Raw genomic sequence first — 11,318 nt, 5'->3', positions numbered from 1 at the left:
GGGACTACACTGCAGAAGATAATGATATACGATCTATACAGAAAATGATACTATTTGGTCATGGTACTAAAGAATATGTTTCCCATCAGATAACGGAACAAAATTAAAAGGAAAGCCTCCTGACATCTGAAAGTTCTATTACTTACAGAAATAAGCAGTGATCTCATTAACCTGAAGCAAGGCTGGCAGTAAACAAAGAAAACAAACCTCCTATCTGTGACTCTCACATTGTCAGAGGCTCTTATCTTGGCCTGGCTTCTCACACTGCTGCTAGGAATTCAGTCAGATCCATATGCAGACAGGAAATGCTTTTTGATACTGAACCATTTTTCCACCACTTCATAGTATTATTTTGTAAATATCTCTTTCATGTAAAGGAAAAATTAAAGAAATACATCAATGGCATAAACATGTATTAATGTAGCCAACCATTTTCTACTGTAAAGCATCCAAGTGACTTGATTATCCATCCTCACCAGTCTTCTCCAGAGTCCATAGTTCACAGTGAGCTGTGCATTTTCATGAAGACACACAGAGAGAAACATTGTGGTGCCCTTGCCATCTTCATGGTCTTTATATGTAAAACAATATGTTAAAAAAGAATTTATTTTGATGTTAGTCATAGCCTAAACTTAGGGTTAATGAAATGTCAATAATTGTTTTGCCTCTTAAACACAATCATGGGACACCATTGATGTCAGAGTTACTCAAAGGTCAGAGGGAATGATGCGGGTCATGATCTTGTCTCTCCTTTACTTCATCTCAAGAATCAAATGTCTAGTTTTAATGTCTCAAATTACAAAGCTCTGAAGCTTTTTAGAGGGGCAATCTGCTCTTTTCTGAGAACTAAACTTTGAAAGCAGAGCTTGTTGCATCACAGAATGAATAATGTACTGGTGGACTGAAATATAAAAAAATTAGATGTGGCAATAAGTGGTGACAAAATGTTTCTAAAATTCCAAGGCTTCCCTGGTCTTGACTAAGCACTGTGCAGTGAGAGTGTGGACAGAGCCCACATTAAATTATTTGAGTTTTGAAGTGATCATTTTGCTTGTATAAATTCTTGCCATCAACTTCTGGCAAATTTCCAGTTCTGTCACCTTCTATACAAATAACCAGCCTCTGAGTTTGAGGCTTCAATGCCCTCTCAAAACCTAGTAGTCTCTTAAATGATCTATCAGTTGTCAACCTTTCAAAGTCTTTTTTTAATCTTATTTTTATTAGGTATTTTAATTTACATTTCAAATGTTATTCCCTTTCCTGGTTTCCTGTCCATGAAACCCCTATCCCATCTCTCTTCCCCTTCTTCTGTGAGGTTGTTCCCCCATCCATCCACCAATCCCTTCCCACCTCCCTGCCCTGATATTCCCCTACATGGGGGTTGGGGGGTGGAGGTGCTGTGTCTCAGTGTTGTCTACCTTGATTTTGAGGAAAGACCCTTCATTACACTATTATCATTAATTAACCTAGGTAGCTGGACAGTGGTCTAAAAGGGTTCAACATAACCACAGAGCTGGTGTTATAATTGTAATCATTGGACAAGCAGAGCCGAGATTCCTTAAAGTAGGTTCTGGAGAATCTAAATTAGGTCCTTATGCTTGTATGACGTTTTAGTATGGAGTTGTATGAAGTAGTAGTATGAGCTACTATTCCAGTGTCTGCTTTCCTTGTTTTCTATGAAAAAAAACATGATTACTTGAGCATTTTCCTGGATTTATTAGGACATTGTGCCAATTTGCATATTGTGTGTAAACAAATTAGCTAAGATCAGAATGAGAATGGTTGGAAAATTCCTCAGACTTAGTTCCCAACACCAGCTCACAAAATTCCAATGTCCCAACACTGTTTGTTATTCTGAGCACCTTTCCCCTGTAATGGGTCAGTGCACTGAACATCAGTAGACAGAAATTGCTATATGCCAAGAGCAGTTATGGAAGTGATAACTGTGTGAGCAAGGCCCTTGGCCACTGTTACTGCAGGATGGCTCTCATAAATTGACATTGGTGTGGATCTCACATCCAAGTTTTGTGAGTTCTCTAATTTAATGTGAAACTATTCATTTGAAGCTATGCACATATTTCTTTTTTTTATCTTTATTAACTTGAATATTTCTTATTTACATTTTGATTTTTATTCCCCTTCCCGGTTTCCGGGCCAACATCCCCCTAACCCCTCCTCCTTCCCTTCTGTATGGGTGTCCCCTTCCCCATCCTCTCCCTATTACCACCCTCCCTCCAACAATCACATTCACTAGGGGTTCAGTCTTGGCAGGATGAAGGGCTTCCCCTTCCACTGGTGCTCTTTCTAGTCTATTCATTGCTACGTATGCAGTTGGAGTCTAAGTTCAGTCCAGGTATAGTCTTTGGGTAGTGTCTTAGTCCCTAGAAGCTCTGGTTGGTTGGCATTGTTGTTCATATGGGGTCCCAATCCCCTTAAAGCTCTTTCAGTCCTTTCTAAGATTCCTTCAACAGGGGTCCCATTCTCAGTTCATTGGCTTAATGATGGCATTCGCCTACGTATTTGCTGTATTCTGGCTGTGTCTCTCAGGAGAGATCTACATCTGGTTCCTGTAGGCCTGCACTTCTTTGCTTCTTCTATCTTACCTAGTTTGGTGGCTGTATATGTATGGGCCACATGTGGGGCAGATTCTGAATGGGTGTTCCTTCTGCCTCTGTCCTTAACTTTGCCTCCCTATTCCCTCCCAAAGGTATTCTAATTCCCCTTTTAAAGAAGGAATGAAACATTCGCAATTTGTTCATCCTTCTTAAGTTTCATGTGTTCTGTGCATCTAGGGTAATTCGAGCATTTAGGCTAATATCCATTTATCAATGAGTGCATACAGTGTGTGTTTTTCTGTGATTGGGTTACCTCACTCAGGATGATATTTTCCAGTTCCCTCCATTTGCCTATGAATTTCATAAAGTCACTGTTTTTGATAGCTGAGTAATATTCCATTGTGTAGATGTACCACATTTTTTGTATCCATTCCTCTGTTGAAAGGCACCTGGGTTCTTCCAAGCTTCAGGCTATTATTAATAAGGGTGCTATGAACATAGTGGAGCATGTGTCTTTGTTATATGTTGGGGCATCTTTTCGGTATATGCCCAAGAGAGGTATAGCTGTGTCCTCAGGTAGTTCAATGTCCAGTTTTCTGAGGAACCTCCAGACTGATTTCCAGAATGGTTGTACCAGTCTGCAATCCCACTAAAAATGAAGGAGTGTTCCTCTTTCTCCACATCCTTGCCAGCATTTGTTGTCACCTCAGTTTTTGATCTTCGCCACTCTCATTGGTGTGTGGTGAAATCTCAGGGCTATTTTGATTTGCATTTCCCTCATGACTAAAGTTGTTGAACATTTCTTTAGGTGTGTCTCAGCCATTCAGCATTGCTCAGCTGTTAATTCTTTGTTTAGCTCTGAACCCCATTTTTAATAGGGTTATTTGACTCCCTGTGGTATAACTTCTTTAGTTCTTTGTATATTTTGGATATAAGCCCTCTATCAGCTTTAGGATTGGTAAAGATCTTTTCCCAATGTGTTGGTTGACCTTTTGTCCTAACCACAGTGTCCTTTGCCTTACAGAAGCTTTTTAGCTTTATGAGATCCCATTTGTCGATTCTTGGTCTTAGAGCATAAGCCATTGGTGTTTTGTTCAGGAAAGTTTCTCCAGTGCCCATGTGTTCGAGACTCTTCCCCACTTTTTCTTCTATTAGTTTGAGTGTTTCTGGTGTGATGTGGAGATCCTTGATCCACTTTGACTTAAGGTTTTAACAGCATGATAAGCATGTATCGATATGCATTTATCTACATGCTGACCTCCACATATATCTTTTTCTAAAACTGTTTTTTTAAGTTGGTTTTGATTGTTTGTTTGTTTATTTATTTATTTATTTATTCATTTGGTATTGCCTTTTCTCTTTGACACATTTTCTCAGTTTTCATTTCAGAAACATGTGTTACCCACTTAAATAACATTCCTATTGATGAAGGTATTATGGCTAAAAATAGTTGAAGACAAAATACTTTCCTATCTATATATTGTCTTAGATGGTTTTCTGTTCTTATGATGAAACTTCCTGACAGTAGCAGATTAGTGAAGGAAGGGCTGTCTTGCTGAGAGTCTCAGGGCACACTCTGATATAGAAAAGGCAAAGGTAAACATACTTTGAACCAGTCACAGCCACTAGCAAAAGTAAAGACTGAATGACTACATGCCACATCCTCTATCAAAACTAATCATCTTTGACACTGTTAAAAAACTTCCTCAATTAAGAAACTGGAAACCCATGATTATTTTTCTTATTATGGTTTTGATTTGTTTTGTTTCACTTACATTGTCCAAGGTTACAAACAGAAATCTAGATAGGAGTTAGAATTGATCAGAGCTTTCAAGAGTACATGCCTGGCTCAGTGCTGAGTTGACAAACTCATAGTGCAGAAGAGTGGCAAATTAATGCTCATTGGAAGAATCCAAATAATCTAGAATTAAAACTTTTACTAACTAGAAAAAATATTTTTCAGAATACATTTATTTATTTATTTATTTCTGATATGGACAGTGTTAATTTAAGACATTAAAACAAAGAAACCTGAAATATATAGGGTGGTTTCCTAAATCTTCAGTGGACTAACCCCCCCCCACAATATAATAACCTGGAATACACAAGATATTAATTAATCTTGTGCACTTGACATGCTGTTTTCTAAAGGTACAGTGACAAATATTGTTCCATTCAGCAGAAGGATAAAGTACAAGGAGAAAGAGAGGAAAAAACCCCTAACGAAGCCCTACTCACTACTCTTTACCTCAGGACATTTATTGCACCTTAATACAAAATTGCAACCACACAGACAGGAATAGATAAGTGAATAAGCACAACATAAACAATGATAGCAGGTCCACATAGACAGCAGAGAAAACAATGACACTCATGCTCTACATGAATTAAGTTGTCTTTTGATTTTTGAAAAGAAGCACTTGAACTTGAAAGGGAACATAACTTGAACAAGTAAACAACAAAAAAAAAAACTTGAATTTTTTATTTAATTTTTGATTTGCTTTAATTTAAAAGCCCCCAAATTATTGTGACAAGGGAAGTAGCATGATATTTTAATAAAGGCACTAAGAATACCCATAAAAACAATATTTGCAACCTTTTGTTTGTGAGGTGTATGGTTGGGAAGTTCATGTTTGTGTGTGTTTACTTGTGTAAGAGTGTGTGGCTATGCATGAGAAAGCCCTAGGGTGAAGACCAGTGTCTTCTACAATTGCACCATTCATTATTAAATGAACAGGATCTCAGATTTGCCTACTCAGGCTAGCCAAGTTGCCCCAGGGATTCCCTGTCCCTACCTCCTAAATGCTGGGAGTATAGGGTAGTAAAGATTGCCATGCCAACTGACTTTTTTATGTTTAATGGGATGCAATCGCTATTCCAAATTATATATATCACAGAATCCTCATCTACTGTGCAGCCATAGAGATGGAAAGAAAGGAAAATAACAGCTTGTTTGGGCCACAGTGTTTGCAGCAATCATCTCTATCAGCCCAACCTAATCTCCAAAACAGAGATGTCATCCAGAGTGTCAACCTTGAGATAGAAACTGAGTATTTATTCCTTGCAATGGCAGCTCTTGACCATGGCTTTTTCAAGATTGGGCCTGCTATTTTGTGTCTATTTCTTGTAAATTGAAGTAGTCCGTTCTAGAGATAGGCTCATTAAGATTCAATATGAAGTTGGTAAAACCAATTTCTCATCTTGTAGGCTGTTGCTTTGTCTAACAGTATCCTTTGCCTTACAGAAGCATTTCAGTTTCTCAGTTTCATGAGGTCTTATTTATCAGTTGTTGATATTAGAGTTTATAATATTGGGGTTCTCTTTATAATGGTGACCCCAGTGCCAATGAACTCAGGGCTAGTTCCTAACTTCTCTCAAGCTCAGTATGCTGGGTATTATGGTTAGGTCTTTGAGCCACTTATACTGGAGTTTTGAGCAGAGTGAAAGGTATGGTCCTATTTTGCATTCTTCTACATGCATACATCCAGTTTCATCAAATCCATTTGGTGAAGATGATTTCTCTTTGGCAGTTCATATAACTGGCTTCTCTATCAAAGTCAGGTGTCCATCGGTATGAATTTGTATTTGGACCTTGAATTCAATTCCATTGATCATTGTGACTCTTTTTTATGCCATTGTCATGTGGGTTTTATTACTATAGCCTTTTATTGTATTGATGTCACTTGGAAATCAGTGACAGGTAGGTTTTGGTTTGTGTGTGTTTGTTTTGTTGGGGATGCTTTAGACATCCTGTTTTTTGTTTTTTTTTTTAATTGTTGTTGTTTTTTTGTTTGTTTGTTTGTTGTTGTTGTTTTTTGTTTGGTTTTGCTTTACCATAAGAAGTAGAGATTTTCATTTCAAGTTCTGTAAAGAATTCTGTGGAGATTTGGTTAGGAATCATATTGAACCTGTAGATTGCTTTTAGGAAAATGGCCATTTTTACTATGTTATTCCTACTGATCCATGAGAATGGGAGTGCTTTCCTTCTTCTGATAATCATCTTCTTCCGTTTTGTTCTTCAAAGCCTTGAAGATTTATCATAAAACCTTGTTTAGAGTCACTTCAAAACATTGTATATAACTTGAGGATATTGTGAAGAATGTTGATTCCCTGAATTCTTCCTGAGGTTTGTTTGTCATTTATTTATAGAAGGTCTACTCAATAGTTATTCTTGTATCTAGTTACTTTGTGGAAAGTGTTATCACCTGTAGGAGACCATAGAAGAATTTTTAGGGTCACTTATATATACTATCATATTACATTAAAATAATGATACTTTGAATTCTTCCTTTCCAAATTGTATCCCCTTGATCTCATTCATTTGTCTTAGTGATCTAGACAAAATTTCAAGTTATAAATTGAATAGATACATATATAGTGGACAAACCTGTCATGTTCTTTATTTTCATGGAATTGTTTTGAGTTTGTCTCTATTTAATTCATTGGCTATTGGCTTGCTGTAAATTGCCTGTATTATGTTTAGTTATGTCTATTGTTGTGTAAATATTGGCCTGCCTGGATAAAGCACACCAAACCAACATGATTTCGTGTTGAGAGATTTAAAGGGAGAATGAGACAAGGGGAAAGGACTAGAGAAAGAAGAGAAAAGAGAAGATGAAAAAGGAGGGGGGACAGAAGAAGTATGCATTTTATTTGGAATATGATGTAACTGCTCCCAGGTGGAGTTGGGAATTGAGCCAAAAGTTTTTCTTGGTGTGTATGGCCATTACCATGGCAACAGTGACCAAATGGTGTCACTGTTGGAGGTAAAGGCAATTCCTGATACCAACAATATCTATCCTAATATTTCCAGTACTTTTACTATGAAGGGGTATATGATTTTCTTAAAGACTTTTTGAGCATTTTATGAAAATATCCTGTAAGATTTTCTGTTTGTTTCTTTATATAATGAATTACATTTACTAATATTCATATGTTAAACCATCCTTTAATCTCTGAGATGAAGCCTACTTGTTTACAATGGAGAGATTATCTTTTAGCTGTACTCTTGGATTTGGTTTGGGAATATGTTATTGACTGTTATTGCATCTTTGTTCCTAAGGGAAATTGGTGCATACTTCACCTTCTTTGTTGAGACATCATGTGGTTTAGAGATTAGGGTAAAATCAAATGAGCAGTGTTTCTTCTCTTTCTATTTTGTAGAATAAATTGAGGAGTATTGGTATTGATTTTTTGCCCCTTTGAAAGTCTGGTAGAATTCTGCACTAAAATCATGTGACCCTTGGGGAATATTATTATTATTGTAGTTGAGGATTTTTGTTGTCGTTGTTGTTTGTAATTTATTGCAGTTACTGTTGTTATTTTTGTTGTTTTGTTTAGAGCCTTAAAATAACTTGTTCTATTTCATTAAGGGTTGTAAAGCTCTTGAAATGGTTAATCTAAACGTGGTTACGTGGTACGGTTCAAGAAAACGATTTATTTCTTCTATATTTTCTAATTTTAAAGATTTTTACAGTATGTAATATGATTTTCTCGATTTTCTAGGTGTCTGTTTTTACCCTCCCATCTTTTGTTTCTAATTTTTATTAATTTAGATATTCTCTCACTTCCTTTCAGGTAAGAGTCTGTCTATCTTTTTGAATTTTCTCAAAAGACCCCACAGTTCTTTGTTTCATTGATTCTTTTTATTCTTTTCTTTTTTCCTACTTTATTGATTTCAACCCTCAATTTAAATATTTTTGACATCTACTTCTCTTGGGTGATCTTGTTTATCTTCTAGAGCTTCTGTATGTGCTGTTATGTTGCTAGCATGTTACCTCTTTAATTTTTTTTTTCTACGTAGGCACTTAGCATTACCAGCTTGCTTCTTTGGTAAATTTGCTGGAATATCTTTTATTAGCACTTTACCCTGAGGTAATGCCTATTATTTATGTTGAATTGTTTTTTTGTTTTTTTTTTTGTTTGTTTTTGATTTTCGGTGTTTGTTTCTTTGGTTTAGCTTGTTTGTTTGTTTATTTTCTATCTACAACAGAAGAATGGATCATATTTTCTTATCCATTCTGACTAGTTGTATCTTATTATTGGAGAATTAAAGCCAAAAATTTTGGTGGTTTCAATGAACAATTATTATTAACTTTTGGTATTTTGTTGCCTTTAGTGGTGTTGGTATGTGTGAGTGTGAGTGTTTGAGTGTGTGTGTGTGTGTGTGTGTGTGTGGTGTGTGTGTGTGTGTATGTTTCCCTTCTTTTGGTTTTGTTAATATAAGTTTATTTGTTTGCTGTGTTATCATGTGGGTAGTTAACTTCTTTGTTTTGCAATTTTATTCTTTCATCCTTACTGCTCTATTTATAGACACATATTTTTGGCTTTTAACCCTGGTGAATTTCATTATAGAGGTAGTTTCTCAAAATTAGAGTTTTAGCTCCATTCTTTACTAAGTGTTCTATTTTAGAAGTAAAAACACCCTAGTTAGGATGGATTTGAGAAAACTTGAAAGATTTGTGAAATAATACATAATTTTATATCTGTGTATATGTATATGTGATATATGATTGTATATGCAAATCTGTGAGCATATATATACATATGAAAAGTACTGAGAAAGGAAACAAGTGTCTTGTGCTATTATTAGGCAGGGTTTCACTGGGCACCTAGAACTTATTGCTTTTAGCCAGGGTATCTGGCTAGCAAGGTCAGTGATTCTCTTGTTTCCATCCCAGCACTGCATATTTCAACATTACATGCGTGTAAGTTGCCCCTCTAAGTATTCTATTTATATAAGTGCTGAGTATCTAATCTCAGGTCTTCGTACTTTCCCATCAAGTATTCTTACCTACTGAACCATCTCTCGAAGTCATAAATAGATGATATTGTTCTTTGACCCTCTTCATGACACAGAAATAACTTTTCTAAAGATTGAGCTATATAGCACCCTTAAAAATTAACCATTTTAGGTATATAATTTTCTAATAAATAAAATGTGAAGGATATAATTGACATGATTCAAGAACAGTACTTTACTCTCTGAAATAAATTCTTGTAAACTTAATTCACATGTTACCTGATACCTATTGGCGATCAGTATGGACAATAATACTGAGTCATATTTTAATGCTACTATTATGAAAGACCTATGAGCAGAGGTCTGCTTATCTCCTGAAATAATCTCAGTCTTCTGAGCATTCTACATCCATATTATTTATTTAGTTCCAGCATGATAACCTATTCATTTTAAAGTTCTGTTATGGACAAGTGTTGCCCATTATACAGTCCAGCTCTGTAACTTACATACTTTGGTGATCCACAGAGCTTTTATTTATAAAGCTGTTACCAATGGCATTATGGTTTTGTGCAAAATATTAACAGAAATGACTTCAAAAAATCTCTTATGTGCTTTAGCACATGATGGTGTTATTTAGCCATTCTTGGCATATCAACTCATAATGCAGTTGAAACTTCAGAAGGCCTAGAGTATAGACGACACCCTTTCTGCCTTTTTACATGACATTTAATTAATTTATTCAGTGTATGTGGTGATTTTACACACGCACACACATACTGTACATGTGTTTATGTGTAATTATATTACATGGACATGTTATCATGCTAGATGTGCTAGTTGATTTTTGTAACTTCGCACAAGCCAAAGTCACATATGAAAAGCTCGATTAAGGAATTATCTTTCTTAGACTGAATTTGAGAACATCTATGGGACATTTACATGAATAATGATTGATTCATGGTGCAGCCAACTGTACACTATTGAACTTGTACTCAGGAGGTCCAATGTTGTATAAGAAACCAAAATGAGCAAACAACGAATGTAAGTCAGAGAATAGCATTTGTCTTTGCCTTCTGCTTCAGTTTATGCCTCTAGGATCCTGCTCTGGGCTCCTTATCTGTCTTCCTCAGTGACTGAAAATAGCCTGAAAATATGAGATAAAATCCACCCTTTCCTCATGAAGTTGGTTTAGGATATTGTTTTATCTCAGTGCCAGAAAGAAAATTGGATCACCTGGCTTGTACATAAGTGTTGAACATTCAAACTCTGATCCTGATATTTGCACATTAAGGAATTACTCAATCCTCTCCCAGTCCATTTCTAATTTCCTATGAAATGAGAACATTCATAGTGCAAGATACCAGCATCCTCCAACTGTATCATGGCCTCTGGGAGAGAAGGGAAGACTAATGAGACTTTCAATGTAAACAAAATATCACATTCCTGGAAAGATGGAAATTTGATTGATTCTATACACTCCCCACCCCCACAAGGTTTAAGGGAGTTAAGACTATCTGGGGAGGCAAATAGGATTAGGAAAGTTGTGAGGGGAGATATTTCTTTATATTTGTGGATCTGTGTTCAAATTGTGTTCATCTGTGATTCAGCTTCTAGGCTGGGTAATTTTTTTTCTTTTTGTTTTAAAAGCAACTGTTTGAGCTGTTTGGGGTCATTTATGCTAACACCCACTCGTTTATGATCACAATGAAAAGTCATTGCATCACTAAGTTGGACTTTGGTACTGTCACCAGTTTGATTTCTCACAGCTTTTTATCTAGGGCTTTTAGCTCTGTGTGTGTGTGTGTGTGTGTGTGTGTGTGTGTGTGTGTGTGTGTGTGTGTGTGTGTGTTGTATATCCCAAGAAAACTCTTAAATACACCAATCATGAATAATTGATATATGTAATATTCTTGCTACTTAAGGATCAGAAGTACATAATTTATTAAACTTTATTTTCCCAAAAATCCAAGAAAATATAGGAATAATTTTCCATTTCTGTGATAAAACACCTGACAAGAACC

Source organism: Rattus norvegicus, chromosome 13 (assembly GCF_036323735.1).
Source record: "Rattus norvegicus strain BN/NHsdMcwi chromosome 13, GRCr8, whole genome shotgun sequence".
Classification (NCBI taxonomy): Eukaryota; Metazoa; Chordata; class Mammalia; order Rodentia; family Muridae; genus Rattus; species Rattus norvegicus.
The sequence above is the reverse complement of the archived record's forward strand: the minus strand, read 5'-3'. Positions refer to the sequence as shown.